A 22,664-nucleotide genomic window follows, 5' to 3' on the forward strand; every position below is an offset into this window, starting at 1 on the left:
AGGCATACGTGAGCACGAGGTTGACCATTCAACCACTAGATTAGTGTTCATTGTTGGTGCATGGACGTATGTGGTTATGCTTCCAGCGCTTATCTAGTCTCAAAACAGTTGCCTCCAAGATAGGGTGTAGTCTCAAACCCTAGCTGCTGTTCATAGTTCTTGAATTACATGATATATTAAGTAACTCTAGCCAGAGGCGGTGGCGAAAGTGTCGGGACTGGTCCATCACTTCGTAGTCGCACTTGGGATTAAGGTCATGGTGGGTCGACCAGAAGTGTTCCGCCATTGTGGATCGGTCAGTCTCAGCAAGGCGAATCGATCTGTTGTGCTCTGCAAGGCGGTCTTGAAGGCATCTCGAGATCTCCCCTATGTAGCAGCTGTTACAATCGTTGCAGGTTATGCGGTATACTACACCGCTGTGCAAGAGAGGGGCGACCGGAGTCTTCATATTGGAAACCAGAGAACGCAAGTTTCTACCAGGTAGCTGCATGCATTTTATGTTGTGTTATCGAAGGATTTTTGAAATCTGGCCCGACATGCCTGGATAGTAGGGAATATAGGCGGTAGCTACATTGTCATGAGTTGATGGCGATTGCGAGCTCCTGCGCTTGCAATACGCACTTGTCCAATATGTGGTATGAATAGTCGCAGTTGACCAAGTCTGTCCTCACTCTGGAAATCTCGTTGCACCTAGCGTCATCTGTGTTGGAGTGGCAATAAAAAACCCGGAAGAACGGTGCTGTTGAAATGGCCTGGGGCGTGGCCAGATCTGTAGTTGGCGAACTGACCGCACCACATTGTCTTGTGGTATACTGAAGTTTCCAGGTGTGGGCCCACGCTCATGAATGCGTGAAAGGTAGCAGTAGTTAAGACAGTGATGCCAACGAGCATAATGGCGGACGTTGTGATGTCATACAAGCTGTCTTATTGGTTGTTGTGCTTGTCCCGCTCCTCTCTGTGATTGGCTGTTGAGTTGGAAACAAATTATTTTAGTTGTCATTTGCTCACTAGATGGCGCTGTATGTTTTTATTTTCTTAATTTTATTTTTGCTGAAGCTCAAACCCATGTCTCACGTGGTGGCTGTCAGACGCTTATCCACTGGGCTACTTTAAGTGAATGAATGTGTGTAAATGTTGCAATTATAGGTATCAGTGTGTGTGTGTGATGTCAAGAGAGCTGTATTTTGCAATGAATTGTGGGTCCATTGCAGCGCCCTGGTGCTGGACTGTTTATTTCTTCTGATGGGAGGTAGCTGTAAGAAAAGTTTTATTTATTTTTTTAATTTCCAATGTTGATGCTACTGGAAATAAATACTGTGTTGTTATTATTAGCCCACTTTGCCAATGAAAAGCTGAAAGTAAAGATAATTTTATTTTGTGTTTGGTGATTATTTTTCTCAATAAGTTATTCTAGTTGTGGCTCTATCTATTGGTCCTTTTTGCAAGCTGAAAATGAATTTTTTTTTTTTTTTCCTTCTTATTCTAGAATGTAAATTTTATTTATTTTTTTATTTCCTGTGTTGATACTATTGGTGATGTGTTCTATGTTTAGAGGCATACTTTACCGTCGAAAACTTGAAAAGTAAAGATTTATTTTGTGTTCTATATTGTTTGATGTGTAAATTTATTTTTAACAATAAGTTAGTCTATGAATGGAGGCTCCATTTATCGGACCTTTGTGATAGCTGAAAATGGAAATATAATGATTTTACATTCTAAAGTAATTTTCCAAAGTTGTTTAAGATTTTAAAAGTCTAGTAGCTAAGAAAAGACACAAATATTTCCTGTGTTGATACTATTGGTGATATATACTATGTAATTTCCCAAAGTTGTTTAAGATTTTAAAACTGTTGATTAATTGTAAAATTTTTAAAAAAAAATTTCTCTAGTAGCTAAGAAAAGACAGACAATATTTACAAATAAAAAAAATATTTTTTTATTGACGAAAGATTTACATGGTTAGTGACAAAACACACAAAAGGTTAAACTGTGAAGAGACAGAGGATAAAAAAATCAATACAGACACTTACATAATGTACATAGTTTTCTAACTGAACGGATACATCATATTTCAATGTGAAGGCACAATTTAGTTGTTTGATCATTGAACATACTGCACCAAATATGCCATATATGTTGAATTTTGTTTTTATCCCTTTCTGGCATTTAGCATAAAAAAATTTGAACGCGGCTATATGGCCCTGCATTTAGAAGAAAATGTTCGTACACGTCGTTAAAAGATACATTGAATGATTTTGTAAACACTCCTGATTTTAAAAGGTCTCTAACACAGTTTAAGTGTTCTAATATAACAGTTTGCCTCAGTAGAAATGCTGGTTTTCACATTGTAGACGCTCTAGGAAAGTATCAATATCCGTGATTCTAGTAGGCAAAACTTCAAGTTCCTCAAAATGTAAGCTTAAATTTACCCTAGGTTCCAGAGAGCTGCGCTGCCAGTACAAGTCAGCAGTGCCATGTTCGATGCAGATTCTGAGTCTATATAGCTGGATCTCCTCTTTTGCTCTCGCTCTTAAGAAAAGCAAGATATCAGGCAATTTCTTCTTAAATTCAGTCCATTACCTTCTCGATAATCGTATGTATGCATTATGAGTGTTTTGATAACATTCAGGATGGGGTTGAGCACTACTCAAAAAAATATCGGGCCTTATTTAACACTTATGAGGTTCAATTTAGCAATCTCTGTATGCTCGCCAATGAAGGGCTGTTTTTTCCGAGCTTTCGGCAAATGCTCCAAGAGATAATAGTGCTCTGGGAGACCATCCCCACGTTAGGTTGTGTTTAGATGCTCCAAGTCTCAAAAACCCTAAAAATTTATGCCCTTGTCCCAATCATGCCCTTGTCCGATCTGACATTTGACCGTGTAATGGCTGCCTTTATAGCAGTCGATCAATCAAACAGTGAATTTATGATTACGGACGACTTGAGTCTGGACGCTAATTCTTATTAATAACGGCAATCGTTCTGAGAACATAAAAAATGGGCAATGTTGGATTTGAATGACTTTTTAAAAAACAAACAAACAGTTATTCAAATCAGTAATACCGATAGTTTGTCGCTCCAGAGCTCTGTCTGTCGGTATTTCTGCCCAGCAGGACGATGCTAAACCTTACAGAGAGGTACAAGAGGATGCATATAGGATGCAAACTACCAGAGCTACTTATTTACATGAAATCGCAGGGGCTGCTTTAGGAAGTTGTGGTTTGGCTGAAGTTGAGCTGTTTCAGCGAGCGATCCCCGATTTCCAAATCATTGTCATTTCTGCCGAGTGCGGATTTGAAGTGGCATATCGGGGGTGTGCTGCAGATAAACATATTTCTTCTAAATCATGACGGCCATTATGACCTTGTGCGATGTTTGAACTTGTGCGATGTTTGAAAGCTCTGTTTGGCAGCGACTATTATTGTCCCCTCTGCATTAAAGTTCTGCAAAATCACCAAAGACTGGCTACACACAACTGTGATTTCAAATGTAATAGATGCAGAGTGATTGCCATTCATAATGAAAGTAACCTTTTATGTATTTCCTCCAATTGATATTTTCTGGGCGGTAAATGTTTGGACAGTCACAGGGCAAACAAAACTTGCTCTGAAGTGCATCGCTGCCGCATTTGTTTGTGCACTTTTCCTACTAACGCTGCACATAAATGCATCCGATTTCTGTAGTCACTTTAAGACTACAAAAAAACCGAGCAGTTTCGTTCAAAAACCTGAGGACCAAAAGCAAGATGTTTCTGTTGTTCATTTTGGCACAGAAACAGTCTTACTAAACGGCAAACATGTGGCTGTGCTCTGCATTGCTTCCTTTGCCAACCAGGAACGCATGTACTGGGGCCGAAATTGCATGGATGAGTTTTGGATTAACTTCTAGGGTCCAATTTGACAGCCAACAGAAAAATGACCCAGCCATGAAAGAGTTTGTTGCAGTGTTCACAACGCACAAATTGTGAACGCTGCAACGCTCAGAGGCGGTAGAGTTAATTGTTTTAAATCTGACATGAGGCCGGGATGACCGAGAACTTCGACACTTGGAACCAAAATATAAGAATGTATGCGTAGTCGCTCACAACCTTCATGGTTTTGGTGACTACTTTGTGCTATCGTACATTTTCTCAAAACATATGACCCCAAACTATCTATGATGGGTCGAAGATTTTGGGCTTCTTTTTGGCCACGTTAAACAGTCTTCTTGGACTCTTATTCATTTCTAGCCATTTCGCTCCGAAAATTGGCATCAGTGTTTGAGGTCCGTGAGGGGTTCTTTCCTCACAAATTCCACAAGATCGATTCTTTAGATTATGAGAGAGCATTGCCCGATCAAAAATATTAAGCTGGAATTCATGAGTGAAGAAACCAGGGCAGCGAAGTGTGAGTTTTGGCATGCCCTAGATGACGTTAGGGTGTTGCGAGATTCCTGCAATAAGTTTCGTTCTCTCTTTATAGCAGTCTTACAGGTTGATCCTTTCTGTCAAGGCTTTACTATAGCCAGTGGATGTAGCAGGATCTTTGCTAGAAACTTTTTAGAACCAAACACAATGGCGATCCTGCCACCTGGTGGCTACATAGGGAGTAACACACAGAGTAGGAAATCGCGTTGGCTTGGCTTCCGTGGCTGGAACAACAGAGCAACATTAAAATTCAGCACGCTCGATCACAGGGTGGGGAAGTTTGGGTAGGACATTTTTTATTAGATGGGGTTTGTGGTGGCATTGTCTACGAGTTTTACGGCTCTGCTATCACGAGTGAAGAAGTGTTTTCGATCTAATACTATACAGACACAAAGAAACCAACCAATGGGATCTCTATACACTGAATCCATGGACTGCGAGGCCTTCATTAAGTCTCAAGGTTATGAAGTGGTTTCCATATGGGAATGCCAATTTGACAGCCAACAGAAAAATGACCCAGCCATGAAAGAGTTTGTTGCAGCGTTCACAACGCATAAATTGTGAATGCTGCAATGCTCAGAGGCGGTAGAGTTGATTGTTTTAAACTTTAGCACCAGGTGGCAGATAACGAGGAGATTCATTATGTGGATTTCTGTTCCTCCAATCGAGGGACTGGAGGAACCCTGCCATCGGGGGAATGCAGTCATTGGCTCCTTCGTCGCTTCCTATGGCCGGATGGAGCTCTACAAGGCTATGGCCCCTCTACACCATCGCCTTTTATACTACAATACTGATAGTATTGTGCACACCCAAAAACTGGGTGACGAAAGTCCAAATGCAAGGATGTGATGCCCTTAATGCCAAGAACGCAAAACCAGAACGTCAACCTGGACGTTATGACAGCTGCAGCAAAAGGCCAACACGTCGGTGTTTCCATTGAAGTGCCGTTTTCTGTCCGGAAAGACAAACGCACTTCTCGTCTCCTTGAGCCCTCATTGACAAAAAAGGTTTGGATTTACTTTCGCTAAAAGTGTGGTTGGAGACGACACGCTCACCCTTATGGATATTTCCAAGACACCCAGTGAAAACTAATCGCGTCAACTTTAGAAAATCCCCATGTCACTAAGCGGTCTTCATTGGCTTCCTTGGTGCGACTCCTTTTTTTTTTCTGGATGTCGGTGGGGGCACACAGGCATTCCACTCTCTCCCGACCGTCACATTCGTGATGGCGTGCAGGGAGATTGTGGCACCCGTCACGACGTGACGACATTCTTAGAGTGTAGAGGTAGGCACACACCCCTTTCGTTGTTACGATGGGTGCTGTTTTCTTTTTAAAAAGTCAAAACAATGTTTCCAAAACATCTTTTCTGAGGGAAAATCTCACCGTCTTTTTCAAAAATGGGGACAGTGCATCTTTTTGTCTGGAGATGTCACCTGTCTTTATCGCATGCACAGGCATGCAAACACACAAATACAGGGTTCAGACTCGTGCACGACCAGTTACACAATGATGAAACACCTTTTTACATCAATAATCAGCAGAGCAACACAGAGTGGGAAGACAACATTTGTCCTGTCTCTGTTGGAAAATAGTCAAAATTTAATTTCCCCTCCACCTCAAAGAATCGTCTATTGTTATTCCGAGCCCCAAGAAAAGTTTCTATGATACCCGCAAATCGAGTTCATAGAGGGGTTAAACATTCCCCAATTCGACCCTAGAGTAAACAATTTACTCGTTTAAGATGATCTCATTAACCAGGCAAAAGATAGTGCTGTAGTGACTGAAATATTTATAAAGGGATCGCACCATATAAATCTGAGTGTGATTTCATTAACACAAAACTTATTCTCCATATGGGAATATTACACACCATAAGTTTGAATTCCCACTACTTGGTTGTTTTTAAAAATCCTCGTGACTCTCGCATCTAGAGAAGGCACTCGAGTAATGGAGTGCGCTCTTAAAAATTTCATGGGGCGATTAATGGCAGGTCACAAGGAAGATCTAGAAGTTTCTAGACTGCCAGAACTTCCGGCCATCCTTCTAGAAAATTCGAGTTATCTCTGGACACTGGAAGTCCTCTCTAGAAGGATGGAGGACACGCCCACGGTAGAATAAAGAGACGAATGGGAATACAGAGGAAAGTGATGTATTGATCAGTGAGAATGGGGGGAACTTGGAAGAAAAAAAAGAGTGATTGAACTCCGAGAGAAAGGGGAGGTTTTTTTTTTTTTTATTTTTGGTTGCAAAGAGAGAGAGAGAGTTGTCGAGTTGGGTGGTGGTAGTTGTAGCGTGAAAATTTTATTGTGAGAACTTTGTGGAACTCTAGGTTTGGAGAGAATGTTCCCTAGGAGAAGAATGGAAGTATTGCAGTAGTTATTGACTTCAGAGAAGTTAATGCGGGTGATAGAGATGCTAACCTATGGTGGAGAGGAAGGGTTATCGTCTTAGGGACCGTGGGGAGTGAAAGCCCTGAGGAAGAGCAGCGGAAAATAGAGAAAGAAAGAAAGAACACCCAGAAAGAAATGGAATATGACACCCAAGGAGAGTTCTAAAAGCCAATTACTCAATTGAGAGGTGAAGAACGACCATCCGACCCTGAAAGTATCTCAGTGAAAAATAGTGTCTGGACGCAGCGCAGACCATTGAAGCGAGATAATATCAGCAGTGTAGTTCCCATGGAAGAGTAAGATCTCAGATAGACCGCTGTGTTCCACTGTTGAACAGCCGTTCGCTATCCAGACTACGCCTCATATACAGATGGTTGTGGCAGTCCAGAGCAGGGAGAGAGAGAGAGGGAGAGAACCGCTCAGCCAACTGAGTAAGTGCTAGTTAAGTACAAAAATCTTAAACTTAGTAATGGAACTTAGACTTAGGACTCTAGAGGAAAGGTTATAAATTTAGAAAGAAAAAAAATGTGCGTATATATATATAATACAAAGTGAGAGAGATACAAATAGATAATTTGAATTAGATGCGGGGATAAGGGTAGTGAATTTAAGTATAAGTTTAATCAATTGTAGAAAAGGGAATTCTGACTGAAGTATGTATATTTCATAATAATTTTGGAAGGGGAGGCAGTGTTAAAGAAAGAGGAAGAAGTTTGTGACGGGGAAGAAACATTACTTATATTGTTTTGTTCATATGTTAATTTACTTGTTGGCCTACTAGGACAGTTAAGCAGTAGGAATACGGATGTGTGGATTATGAGATGTGTTAAATACCTGGATCTGTTGGAACCAATGTCGAAGTACATGAAGAAACAATGGTGTATTAGAATTGATAGTGTTCTTATTACAAATTATGTACACAGTTAATTGCTAGCAGTCTAACTAGGATCCACTGAATAAAGTACTGTTTGTTGTTGTTACCATGTAAATAGTGTCAATAAATAATGTTATATTTAGCCCATGAGTTTCAGTCATTTTGAACCTCAGCCAGTCCGTGAGGGGAATGCATTATTACTGAAAACCCCCTAGAGTCTAGAATCTTCTGAGAGATTAACAAGTCAGGTGTAAAGTGGGAGGGGACAAAAAGGGGGGCATAAAAGGTTAAAAAAAAAAAGAAAATTTTAATTAAATACGACTTATAGAATAAGGGAGTTGGAATTAAAATAAAATAAACAGAAAGAAATAATAATAACACGAACCCCCCCACACTTTGCTCCCCTGTACAACGACGTGCTATTCCCTGTTATCCGTTTCAATATGATACTGATGACTATTTTGATAGATTAGTTCTCACTACTGATGACTATTTTGATAGATTAGTTCTCACTACTGATGACGTCTAGTCAGCTATTTTTCAACACTTACTTGGAAGTCCGCTGTTTCGTTTCCTTCAGGTATTGCATAATTAAAACATTGATTTTACATTTAATCCGTCTATGTATAAGAATTTGCTCCTTACTTTGTTTTGTTAATCTAAATTTTGTATATATTTTAATTCTCAGCGTTCTCACCATTATCTATATATTTATTTACTGTGGGCTGTTGTCTGTTATTTACTGTTGTCTGTATGTAAATAAATACATAAATAAACTGCCATAATTATAGAATATTAATTTTAAGAAAAGTATTTTTAAAAATTAAACCAAGAGTCCAGGTAACAAAATAATCAAAACGTAAATTTACAACCTATTTAATTTCTATAGTTTTCATTCATGTTCAAAAATAAAACTGAACTTTTTTCTTTCTTTTTTTTTTTTTTTGTCTATTTTCTCCATTAGTCTTTTCTGGGCGTTACCGCAGTTAATAAGATAACAAACCAAAATTATGAACAAGAACCTAAAAGTCAGACAATCAAAAAGTTGTTTCCAGCATCGAGAAACGAAAGTAATGGAGGAAACACTTTAACGATGAGCATTGCTTTAAACCACACGTGCCGTAATACGTTTCTTGGAGGTACATCGGTAAGTATTTCAATCTGATTTTTGATTTTTTAAAATTTTATTTTTAAAACCACAATAAAAGTATGAATTCAGTATTTTATTCATTTTCGTGTTTGGTAAATATTTAAGAATATTACTGTCAAGAATATTTAAGTTTAGTTTTTGTTTGTATAAATTATTATATGAAAAGGCAACATAAGCCACAGCAGTTGTAGAAAGTAAATATTTTGAGACTCCTGATAAATCTGGAATTTATGAATCATAACGCTGGCCATGCAATTTATTGAAAATCGATAATGATATGATTTTGTTTAAAATTTTTTTTCTTAAAATACAATCTTCGCATGACGAGAGAAAGAGAGGACAAATATTTATGGACGTGATTGCTACACTGTCGCTGTAGGCAGAGAAAACAGTGGCACAACATATGCAACCTTAACACACGTTAAATTATCCTTTGTATTTAAATTTCATGACGAATTTTTAGAGATAGATCTGGGGACGTGCAAAGGTACTTGGGGGGGGGGCGGATGCAAAAGGGGTTAAGGGACCTCGTTTATTTATGTTGAGACTTTGAGGGAAATACCACCATCAGCCGACAGAGGAGTGATCACATCGGAAATCTGTAATAAGATCACAGCTTTCTCTAGCCATCTCAACCATTTCGGTCTCAAACTGAACCCCCAAAAATCCGTTATTATGGTTTTTTCTCTGAAGAAGTGTCCCACATCCATACAACCCTCACTGCAGGGTGCAGTTATTCCAAGTGTTACTAAACACAAAGATCTCGGTGTAACCTTCGACCCAAACCTTAGGTTCAACTGTCACATCGAATGTGTTCTACGCAAGATCAACCGAATGCGCTGGATTGCCCGTCAACATCTTCTTCATAACACAGACGCAAGAACCACAATCAGATATCTGGAAACCATTGTGTATCCTACCTTTCTGTATGCCTCTGAAATATGGGCATCCGCAGTACCTTCTCTCATGAAGCCCATCTTTGCCAGTGAATACTGGATATTGAAGTGGGCAACCCACAAACATCGACTCCCCCCTCAGCAGAGGACCACCAGCATGGCCGACCAACTCCAAATCCCGCGGCTGCCTCAAATAATCAGCATGAGGAGAACTGTGACCACAGCCAAAATGCTAGTTGGCAGAATCAACTCCCCTGACTTCTGGGATATATGCCAGTGGCATGTTCCACTTCCTTCCTTACGAGCCACCCCTCTTCTTCAGCTACAACGGAACAGGCTGAAGATCAGTGACAGATTCCTACCTGGACAAGTACTTCCTACAGTACAAGCCCTGCTAATGATCGGAGTTGACCTCCAGAAATTCGCTTCTGATCGCAATTACAGGCGCTCGTTGGCCGAACTTGTTCCCCTTTTGTTTGGCCCCTGATGTCGACTCATATGATATCTCCATCTGCTATCTCCTATGAGGCGCATAACGGCACGTCGCAGGCAAATCCACGAACTGTTTCACAAGAAAATGCAATACCGAACATCAATTTGGCACTGTGAAATATTCTGACTTGTGTGAATATGCTTAAATATGTGCTTTGTACATATGAACGTGCACATACCTTGGTGTACTGTCTGCCTCACAACTATGTACATACTCATATCTATTGAATGGCTAATGCTACGTTTTTAATTGTTATGTAATCTTTTATACTGCACAATTTTTTATACTGTACATATTTTTATATTACCCTATATCATTGTCAAGCCCCTGGCCTCCTGGCTGTGGCGGGCACATTATTGTATCTGTATCTTTACTGTACAATAAAGATTTTCTTCTTCTTCCCTCGATTGGGCCTCCCTAGATCGGGACCCTGGTGCGGCGCATCCAGCGCTTCCTTCATTTGCACTGCCCTGTAAGCGCCACAGTTCCCTCATTCCTCACCTGTTGAAACCTATTGTTAAAGACTACCTAAGCCAAGATCGTTCGGCCTAGAAAAATCAAAAATGAAGTACTGGCTACTTGGCCTATGTTTCTCCTAAAGAATGTTATCCCCAATTGGAGATATTGGCTTCTACCAACCTACAGGGGAAAAAAAAAAAAAAAAAACATTAGGAACAGGCTCAGAATTTTAAACAACAGTGCTAAGCATAGTTAGCCATAATGACAGTTACGCTCTGAAAATGTTTAAACGTGACCTATATTAGTATGTATCTGCTATATACAGGGTTGTTAAAATTAAAGATCCCTATGTAGAGGACTCTGGAGCGAGTTCTAAGGCTCGTACTGAAGAGAAATTTGGACAACAGGTACAATAAAGAATGCGCTCGCCATTTATTGGGAAAAAAATAGTTACAAAATTTGTCATTACATGGTGCTGTGGCAATACAAATCACTTGAACAGCGCTACAATTGTTCAATGTGTCCTCCATTTTTGGTCAACAACAGTTTCCATTCGAAGAACAGCATTTTCTACAGCAGAACGTAACATCTCAACTGGAATAGCCAGCACATGCTGTCCTTCAGATCTGCCAAGTTTGACAACCTTCCCGATACACCTGGTTCTTCAAAAAACCCCACAACCAGAAGTCGTATGGGGTGAGGTCCGATGATCACGGTGGCCAAGATGTCCGGAAACAACGGCTGATGACGCGTTCGTCTGTAAAGTGTTGCCTTAGCACTCTTTGGACACAGCGGTGGATGTGGGGTGGCGCACCATCTTGCATGAATATGGTATCCTGAACGCATCCACGTTGTTGCAGACCTGGTATTTCGAAATTTGCGAACATTTCATAATATCGCTGTGCAGTGACGGAACAGGTGCGGGGCCAGTCGGTGTTACCTGTTCAAAAAAATATAGCCCAATCATGTATGTGGCTGTAAATCCACACCACACTGTCACTTTTGGAGAATGCAACGGGACCTCTTGGATAACTCGAGAGTTTTCTGTTGCTCATACGCGACAGTTGTGCGTATTCACTTGTCCATTTAAGCAGAAGTGGGCTTCATCACTCCAAAGGATGTTCCATGGCTAAGTGATATCCACTATCATTCGCGCCAGAAACTGAAGTGCGTATGTGAAACGAATATCTGCATCACCATGCTTTAGTTGTTGTAGCATGTGCATCTTGAAAGGATAGTACCGCAACACCTGACGCATTACTAGCCTTACAGTGGAATAGGCATGTCCACTTCACGAGAAACAGCTATACACTTGCGCTACCACATGGAGATTGACTCGATAAATCCACGACAGTCATAGCCACATCTTCAACACGAGAGGAGTTCACTCGTTTTCGACCTCTACCTGGTTGAACACCAATATGTCCTGTCGCTTCAAATTTTGCAATCATTTTGCGGACAGCACAAAAACAGTCATAGGTCCAGGCCTAATGCGCTTCTGACGCCGGCATTCTCTGATAGCCGCAGCTGTATCGTTGCTGTTCTGATAGTACAGCTTCACTAATAGCGCCTTTTCCTGCACTAAAGCATTGCTGCTTTAGTGCAGGCAAACACTATGATTTTGAAGAGACTGCAAAGCAGTCAATTCAAAAAACAGTACAATAGAGCTGATTAGTGGCCCTGTGGCAATGACTTACGATTATGCACATAACTTACGTTATTTGCATAATCGTAAGTAAGATAGTTACGCGCGCCATACAGTGACAATTTTTTGTAACAAATTTTTTTTTCCAATAAATGGCGGGCGCATTCTTTATTGTACCTGTTGTCCAAATTTCTCTTCAGTACGAGCCTTAGAACTCGCTCCAGAGCCCTCTACATAGGGATACAGTACTTTAATTTTAAAAACCCTGATTTAAACAACCAGCGCCAAAGGGGATCAACCAGTTGTTGGATTCAGCCGGTTCGCACCGGTTCGGCAGAACCGATACCTAATATTTTGTTGAGTTCGGCGAACCGGTTGTTAAAATGGCACTTTTGATCAGGATTCTCACTAATTCTCTCTAAATTTAATCTGCATAGCCTATGCCATTTATTAATTCAGCAAGAAATTTTCGTTTAGTATCGATAAAATGAAAATGTATGTTCTGACGGATGTTTATCAATGGTATAAGCATAGTGTTTTGTTTATAAAAGTTTATGCTATGACCACACGTGGACAGAACCAGTAAAAATATTCAAATATACAGGCACATATCCGCTCCTGCTCTATAATATATTAAAATAAAGCATTTTTAAAATATTTTTCAGTAGCCCTTAAAGGATGAAAAGGCAACAGAGTTTGACAGATTTTTTTCAATAAGAAACCAAAATCAGAATTTGTTGTATTAGAATTGGCCTTGGATTCAGTTACATCAACAATTTTCGTTGAACTAGTTGAATTGGAAAAACAAGATGCAGAGACAATATGTTCTTCAGTTATGGAAAGGTTAAATAATGTTGGGCTTACTAAGAACTACCTAGAAAAAAATTTAATAGAATTTTGTTGCGATGGTGCCAGCTTTATTCTTTGGAGAAAATGTGGGGTGAGCACTAGGATTGCAAAACAGTTTCCAAACATAATAAATAAATAAATTTTCTGTTTATACTCCGGGACGACCAAACGGTCAGAGGAGTTTACAATATACACAGAATACAAGAAACAACACCGTGTTCAGCAGTCACGGGCTTGAACCCCGGTTACTCAAGGCACATGTACTTATGCACCCGCGCGCCTGACCACTAGGCTTCGACATGACACTTTTTAAATCATCGCCTCCATCTTGTTTTAGATGATTCGATAAAGGAAATAAAGCAAGTAAATCATTTTAAAATATTTATTGATAAGATATACACTATTTTTCATCAATCCAATAAGAACCAAATTGAACTTTCCAAAATATCTGAACAACTTGGAATTGAAATTATAAAGATTGGTAGAGTTTTGGGACCAAGATGGGCTGGGCTGCCTGTAGTTTAAGGTCAACCCTAGCTGTGTGGCGCGCTTATCCAGCGCTACATCACTATTTTTATTCAAATAAAAAGTACTTAGGTATGGCTGCCAGTCTTGAAAATATATATTTTATAACTGATTTGGCATTGTTGATTGATATTTTAAACGAAATTTCTCTTCTTTCAAATGCACTGCAAGCAAAAAATATAGACATAATAAAGGCCGAAAAACTCGTGATAAGATCTGTTAAAGCATTTCAAATGCTTGGAAAGGAAAAGGGTCCATACGAAAAAAAAGTTGATGAATTAATTACTTCAGAAACCTTCAAAATTATAAAATTTGTAGAAAATCATCGATTTGTCGGGCTTCCTCGGGAAAGACTTTTAGAAAACATCGTAACGAATTAAAAAAAAAAAAAAAAAAAGACTAATGGATTGTGAACATTTAAAAGCAAGTCGTAGCTAATTTCAAGATAGGAATAAATTAAAATTTCTCAATTTTTTGGAGCCAGATTACTGGAATAATGAAGAAGTACTAGTTCCATGGAAAACAGCTGAATAACAATTGCTCGTATTTAATGACATTTTTAATTATCAAATTGATATTATAATGATTATTGAGATTTCGTGGAAAACGTTTAAAAAAAATTCCCAGAATTATGCAATTCCTGAAAGTGTTCAAAGAGCTAAAAATATTGTCAGAACAATTGCTGTAAGTTCAGCAGAAGCGGAAAGGGTTTTTCAAAGATGAACATAATATGTTCAAAGAAGAGAAGTCGCCTAACTGTTTCTAATATATCAAACACAATGACTATTAGACCAATCGGCCTACCTCTAAAGGAATGGGATCCTACTCCTACAGTGAAACGATGGTTAAGGATAAATCACTCAGCCGATGATGCTCGGATAAAAGCGAAGAAAATTGCAAGTGAGGACGCCAATCAAGAAGCAATATGGAAATATCTTAAATAACAGTTTTATTGTTTTTTGTCAGGTATTATTTAATATTTTTTCATTAATATTTTAAAAAACTTTCTTATAACATAATCTAGTTTTGTAGACCTCTTTTATTGTTCTTATTTAAGTATTAACTGCATGAAATAATAAACTACCTGTCGGTATATAGTTTTTTATACTTAGAACGGTCATTAGAAGGTCACATATGTGGTAATATAACCCAGAGGCTATTCTCACGACATATGGTCCCTGGGTTATATTACCGTTTAATTAATTTTAGAAAATATATTTGAGTAGCACAATTCATGACAACGACAAAGCTCCCCCATTTTATAATACAACACGAACTCTTTTACAGAACACGCTGTGCTAATTCAAACTCTGATTTTTATGATCCCACTGTAAAGTGGCGTATCCAGGTATCATCGTAAGGTGGGGACATGCCGACCAGGCTTTTGGATTTTTTTTTTTTTTTTAGAAAGTTTCCTGCGTTCTTTTTCTTTAATTTCAACTTTTTGGTTAAGGGGACATCCGCCCCCTCTGCCTACCCCTGAATACGCCCCTGCCCTCTTACAGGTTGAGGGTGCTTTTCATTATAAAACTTATTTTTCCTGACATCCTGACAGTGTAAGCTTTAAATTGAGTGGTCGCACTATCACTTGCTGCTCCCATTTGCTCACAATTTTGAATACCAGAAAATGGAATTATTTATATACAGTATATAGATATAATAATTTCAGCTTAACGATAAGAATAAACTTTTGAGTGGGAGGAGAGGCTCAACGATCAGTTTCAAATACAAATGCTTACTAGTTCGATCCGTCGTATTTTATGATTTTTAAGACTTCTTTCTTTCTTTCTTTTTTTTGTGGTAGAGCCAAAAAGGCATCATCGTGAGCACTTGCCTCTTTGTACAAGGCCTGGTCCCCGAATGAGAAATCAACCATATTCTTCAAAATAATCAAAGATCCATAAATATCGCCAAAAATTTTTTAAAAATTTAAAAGATTTTTTCCAAAGGTATTAATAAAAATCATGTTCATATTTTTTAACAACACCCTTAATTCTCTTTACATTAAACTCGATTTTATGGACTAATAAGGAAAAAGGGACTGTCGATTAAATCGAATCTTTTTTTTTTTTTTTCCCCGATTGGTTATTGTAGGGCAGGGGTGGCGAACTCATGGCACGCATACAAATTTTTTTGGACACATGGAATTCAGAGCGTTCCAAAAAAGAAGGAAAAAAAAAAAAAAAAATCCAAACTTCATGTGATTTCTTTGAAGTCGGAGTGGTGAGACGTACTGACGAAATTAAGAAAAAAATTCGTATATTTCAGACATTTATTCAGAACATAAGTTATTAGTAAAGTTATGCAAGATATATTATCCACATTCAGTATTTAGTGTAGCTTCCATTGTCAGTTACGGTTTGTATGTGGCGTGGAGATTATTCTTCATAAATTCGCATAAATATTTTAATTGCTATCTTCCCGTTACAGATTGTTCAGACTGTCAGCTCAATCAGCAAAGAAACAAAAACGTTCAAATGAAGAGGGGAGTAGCAGAGAATTTCAAAAATCTTAAGAGTGAAAGATTTGGTATGATTAAAAAGGATAATAAAACATCATGCATTTTGTGTTCTGAAACGCCAGATAGTAGTTTTTCAAAAGATTTAGGCAATTTTGTGTTCTGTGCACGCGAGGGTAGTTTTTTTTTAAAGGTTTAGCTAATTTTGGCACGCACCCTTAAAAAGGTTCCCCACTCCTGTTGTAGGGTTTTACGGGCATTAGAAACTTAGGCCATATTGCGCCGTATATAGTGTCTGTAAATTGCGCGTGTTCTGTGGTTGATTTGCTGGATGAAAAACGCGAGTTCCAGAAGAACAAACCATCCTACCCCCTTTGTCACTTTGTGAAAAAGACATAATAAAAATTCATTGCTTCTTTGACGGGATTCGAACTCTGGTCTTTTCCGCCCGGTGTGGGAAGGACTGTGATTAAGCTAACTGCGTTACCCACAAGGGAGTTGTTTCTTTTCTCTCGAGCCCTAATTGAAAATTTAAACAGTTGCTCTCTATAAAAACAAATAACGTCGATTGATTTTTTTTTTAACAAATAACTCTGCCGTAAGTATAATTAGGATGCAAATAATTGTCAGTAGTATAAGGTTGGGGTTCTAACCGAGTACGGCTCTATGAATTTTGGCGTCAATTTTCGTGCGTGCTGCCGCGTCGGTCGCTTGTTTTGCCGTTTAGGTTTTGCACGTGTGCCGGTGAGGCGAGCCGAGGTTTAGGCTTAGCTGTTGCGCCAAAAATATTTTAGTTCTTAACTCGCCCGCTAGATGGTGCCACTTATTTTTCGCATTAAATATATAAATTATATTTTCGCTTTGCCGAGGCTCGAACCCATGTCGTTGCTACTGGTGGTCCGGTGCTTATCCCCACGGCTACCCTTTCAGTTGTAAGAATATGTGTAAATGTAGCTCTTATAGTTAAGAGTTGTGTGAGTGTGACGTAGGAAGTTGTATTTCGCCTTGTTCTGATTGGAGGGGGATATGAACCGATGTTCTGATTGGTTTGGGGGTATAAACCGACTTCGACTCTGAGTTTACCGGTGATTTTCTGGTCGCTTGATGCTGTAGAAATCGTCTGTTTTTGCCGTGTTGTTTATCAAGCTACCGTGTTCGCAATGGATTGTGGGTTTGCGCCCGCACGCGCACAGACACACAACCCCGAGCTCTTGCGCTCGCGCACGCACATACACACACACACACACACACACACGCACGCACACACACACAAGAAAATAGAGCAGTAGACATTCTTTCCCAAGACAAAGGATTTGGCGGGAAAAACGTGGACGCTGTAGACATACGGGCACTTGGGGGGTCACAAAAGTTCGAGCACGACGATGGCCACGACAACAGAAGCCCACGAAACAGTGCCGCCACCTAGCGAGTCATTCTGAAAGCTGAAATCAAAGATTTTATTTTATTTAAGGTGTTTAAATATATTTTTTTTCCTAGGCAGCTATGACTTTGCCGTTTAAATATATTTCAGTGGCTTTGCAATATGTGGCGCCATCTGTGGAAGCAATCTGAAAGCTGAAAATTAAAAGATTTTATTTAAATATATATTTTTTTCCCTACATACTTCTTGAACGGAGATTGCCACGACATCGTAACAACCAAGAAACTGTGTCGCCATCTAGCGTGTCATTCTGAAAGTTGAAATTAAGGATTTTATTTAAATATATATTTTTTTCTCTCACATACGGATACTTGGTGTCACAATACTTCTTGAACGGAGATTTGCCACGACATCGTAACTACCAAGAAACTGTGTCGCCATCTAGCGTGTCATTCTGAAAGCTGAAATTAAAGATTTTATTTTTAAGTTTGCTTTGATGTTTAAATTTTTTTTTGCCAAAAAGTACTGAGGCTATCATAACAGTAGAAACATCCAAGAAACTGTGTCGCCATCTACCGATCCATTCTGCAAGTTGAAAAGCTGAAAAATTAAGTATTTTTATATGTTTAATGTTATGTTATGTGTTTTTTGATGGTTAAATTTTTATATGTATATATTTTTACCCATAACTATTTATGATGGTTCCTCTTCAAGTTGAATTTGTATCCTGATGTTTAGAGTCTATCTTGGAAAAAAAAAAACCTGAAAAGTAAAATGTATTGATGTGTATATATATTTATTTACCTTCTTCGTGATATGGTTGTGCCATCTTCAGATTCTTTCCACAACTTTGAATTTTTTTTTTTTTTTTTAAATCTATATTCGAGATCATTTCTTTCCTAAAAGTAAATTCTCAATTTTTTTAAAAAAAAGGTTATTGATTAATGGAAAATTAAAACTTAATTTCTACTTTCTAAGAAAAAAGACAGACAATATTTTTCAAATAGATATGTTTTTATTGGTAAGTTTTACAGATGTTGTTACTAATCACAAAAAATCAACACAAAAACTTACATGTGCACATTGCTTTGATCAGAACGGATACTTCGTATATTTCGTAGTGTAAGCAGTTTGAAGTTCTTCGATCATCGAAACTACAGCATTGTACAAAGCATAATCGTTGAACTCAGTAACTATACCTTCTTTCGAACACTTAGCAGAAAAAATTTTAACACTTGTAGATGGTTCAGCATTCCTAACGAAGTATGCATAAACATCGTTAAACGAAACATCGATAGAGCCAGTAAACACGTCGTTCTTTATACGTTCTCTAACACAATCAAGATGTTCCAATATAACTGATTGCATTAACAGAAATGCGGGTTTTTCGTCTTCTAGACGTTGAAGAAAAGAATCTATGTCTATGATTCTATTAGATATAGCTTCAAGTTCAGAAAGGTGGAGAGTCATTCGTCGTTCTGCAGATAGCGAGAATTGTTTCCAATAGAAATCACAAACACCACCATCTGTATTGATTCGGATCCCCGGTAGTTGGATTTCATCTTTAGATCTGGCTCTTACGGAAAGCAAGATATCAGTTATTTTGTTTTTGAATTCATCCCACTGGTTTCTGGATAGCATCATGTGCGTATTAGCTGTCTCGATCGTAACATGTGGCTCGAATTCATGGCAATAAACACGAACTGTGCTACTATGGCTCAGACGTCTGTAGAAAGTTACGTTTGGTCTTCTTATATCATCAAACATTTCGTGTCTCGACATTCTGGATAAAAAAAAAAAAAACTGCAACAGTGGAAAAATTTACAACCACACTGAGAAAGTTCCAAACTGTAAATGCGGTCCAAGGGCTATAACAGCATGTGTTTAGATTCTAGCCGTATTGTTACTGGCTCATAAACTCGTGACGTATCAGTAACAGGTAGAGGCATGTCGTACAAAGGTTATATAGCCTCATATAGTTAGCGCAGGTGTTGCTCCCAAGTCTTTGTTCAGATTTAGAACGCTAAAGCAGAAGATAACTCAACTTCAAAAGGCTTCGTTTGGTCACAGCTAGACACAAGACGTACAAAGACTAAAGGAGATACCACCCCTCCAAGTATGCTCTACCGCTCCCAGAGCCTTTGTACGACATGTGCCTGTGCTACCGCTCCCTAGGCTTTGTTCAAAATGTAGAGTGACAAAAAGATGTCGATCGGTCGGTCGGGAACTGGGTAGGCACATGTCATATAACTAAGGGTGATGTCAATCCCGAGTCTTTGTTTAAATTTAGAATAGTAAAAGCTAGCTCAACTTCAAAGGCGATGGTTGGGAACAAATAGAAACATGTAGTACAAAGGTTATATAACAGCACATAGCTTTAGCTGGTATCGTTCCGAAGCCTTTGTAGTAACAAAAACAAAAGATAATTCAGCTTCAAAGATTACCTTCAAAGATGTCACGCCCTTACTGATGATTAAGTATTTCGCTCTCATACCATAGTGATTTCCTATAGACTGTGACTTTCACTCTCATACCGTAGTAATTTCGTATTGGTTGTGACGTTCACATACTCTTGAATCTAAAACACGGATTGGTTGCCGTCAAGTAAAAAGGAGCATGTTAACTAATAAGTTGTTTTAGCAACAGTATTATATACGATAATTCCGATACGCCCGTACTCACCTTCATGAACCCATCTCATTGGTTAAATTTTCACCTTTCCATACCAATCTGATTGGTTGTATTAGATTAACATTTGAACCTGTTTGAGTTTAAAAGGGCTAGTTTTTGTGTTTATTTCTTCATGTTACTCTCACGTTTTTTTCCATACAATGTTGTGTACGTACAGTTTATGCTTATGTTCAGGGTCAGTTGTCACTTCTGATAAAAGTTCAGAGTGTTGTAACCCTTGGGTTTCCGACAGTGATATAGACCTTTGGGAAGTTGCTGATGGTTGTGAGTCCTTTGACTGCAACGACCCAAAATATTTTACGAAAATACAGAGTTCAAATCCCATTAGTACGGGGCGGTCCTTTTGCAATTCATCTCTATCACTGGATGATAGCCTTTATTCTGCAAGTTGGCATCCTTCATACGATGGCGACATATCAGCATCCAACTCCTCACGATCGACATCGGAACTGTCAACAGGATCGGCAAACGTTGATCGTGAGGCTCGGTCACCGGATATAATCGTCGTCGGGGAGTATGAAGAAGAAGAAGAAGACAATGATGTTGGTCCTTGGAATCCCTATGCCATTGACGAGAGCGGTTTTTCGACGTCGGTGCTTCCACAGTGCCCATCATCTGGACCGATCAAAGTAACGACGGGTTGACAACAGATGATGGCTACTGCAGCGTGGTTATCTAGATCAGGGAATCTTTAGTAGTAAGTATTTTGTATCTTTCTTTAGTTTTTAAGAATAAAATAGAATATTCTTTTGTAACTTTTATCTGTGTCTCTTTTTTTTTTTTTTCTGTCGAAGTACCGTTTTCTGTCCGGAGAGACAAGCGTACTTCTCGTCTCCTTGAGTCCTCAGTAACAAAAGGGTTTGGCTTTACTTTCGCTAAACGTGTGGTAGGAGATGACACACACACTCCAAGACACATAGCGAAAGCTAACCACCTAGTCATCATACTATCAACATTAGAAAAAAAACCCAGTGAAATCCCCATGTTTTTGACACTAAGCAGTTTTTTCAATGGCTACCTCTGGTGACGTCTCCTTTTTTTTCAGGATGTCGGCGAAGTCGATCGGGCACGTCTTCCCCATCCTATTCCCACCGACGTCACATTCGTGACGGCACTCGGATGGGAATCGCAGGGCGCCGGGGCGTGGGGGGAATCGCGGCACCCCTCCCACCCATCACGTTGTGATGGGCGCGCGCACAGGGGGATCGCGGCACCCCTCCCACCCATCACGTTGTGATGGGCGCGCGCACGGGGGGATCGCGGCACCCCTCCCACCCGCCACGAAGTGTCGGGCGCGCTTAGATGGAGGAATACCCTTTTTTTTTTTCCGTGTCAAGAATGGTTTCATGGAAAAGACAACTTCCAAAAAAAAACCTTTTTCATAACTCACAGTTTTTTTAAAAAGAGGACAATGTTTCGTTTTTCTGGAGACGTCACCTTCTGTCTTTACAGCTGCTAGTCCTACCTCTCGCATCGGCGTGCAAACACACACACACACATAAATACTTGGTCCAGACTCGAGCGCGATCATTTACATAATGTTTCACCATCCATTCACAGCGATAGTCTCGGGAGCAACACAGAGTGGAAAGACAACGTTTGTATTGTCGCTATTAGAAAATAGTGAAAGTTTAATTTCGCCACCACCTCAAAGAATCGTCTATTGCTATTCAGAGTTTCAAGATAAGTTTCGGTGTTACTCGCAAATCGAGTTCGTGGAGGGTTTAAACATCTCCGAATTCGATCCATCAGTAAAAAATTTACTTGTTTTAGACGATCTCATCAACCAAGCAAAGGATAGTATTGTAGTTTCGGAAATATTTATAAAAAGATCACATCATAGAAATCTGAGTGTTATTTTGTTAACACAAAACCTGTTTTCGCAAGGATCGCAGTTCCGTACTATTAGTTTGAATTCGCACTATCTGATTGTTTTTAAAAACCCTCGCGACTCAAGACAAATCTCACACCTAGCAAGTCAAGTTTTCCCCGGGAGATCACGTGTTTTAGTCGATATATATAAGCATGCAACACGCGAGCCTCATTCATATTTACTGTTTGATTTTTGTCAGAACACTGATGATAGATTGAGACTGCGCTCACACGTGTTACCAAACGAAGGACATACGATTGTTTACATCCCCATATGGCTCTGCGTCTAAAAAACAATGCTAACTTTATAAGGTATCTGTCGGAAGTTCGACCGAAACAGGCAACCGCTTTATTAAGGAGTTCAAATCAAACACAAATAAATTCACTCTGTGAAATATGTAAAAACATAGTCAAAGGTAGCATTCCGTTGACAGAGAGAGTGAAAAACAAGTTACAACGCAAAAAACGTCTGCTCAGAACACTAGCAGATAAAAAAGTAGCATTTAAAACTAGGCGGAAATTAATTCTTCAACAAGGAGGTTCACTGTTCCCCCTGATCGCAAGTATAGTGGTTC

General features: G+C 39.2%; 1 protein-coding gene across 1 annotated transcript in view; it reads left to right on the forward strand.

Moving 5' to 3' along the window:
- Positions 1–22,664, forward strand: part of LOC150091666 (terminal uridylyltransferase 4-like) — a 604,054-nt gene that overhangs the window by 23,318 nt on the left and 558,072 nt on the right. Inside the window, exon 2 of the mRNA XM_090376273.1 lies at positions 8,635–8,817. The gene's annotated coding sequence lies outside the window, so the exon portion shown is untranslated. The remainder of the gene's footprint in view (positions 1–8,634; positions 8,818–22,664) is intronic.

Source organism: Mastigoproctus giganteus, chromosome 1 (assembly GCF_048544385.1).
Source record: "Mastigoproctus giganteus isolate SK-2022 chromosome 1, ASM4854438v1, whole genome shotgun sequence".
NCBI lineage: Eukaryota > Metazoa > Arthropoda > Arachnida > Uropygi > Thelyphonidae > Mastigoproctus > Mastigoproctus giganteus.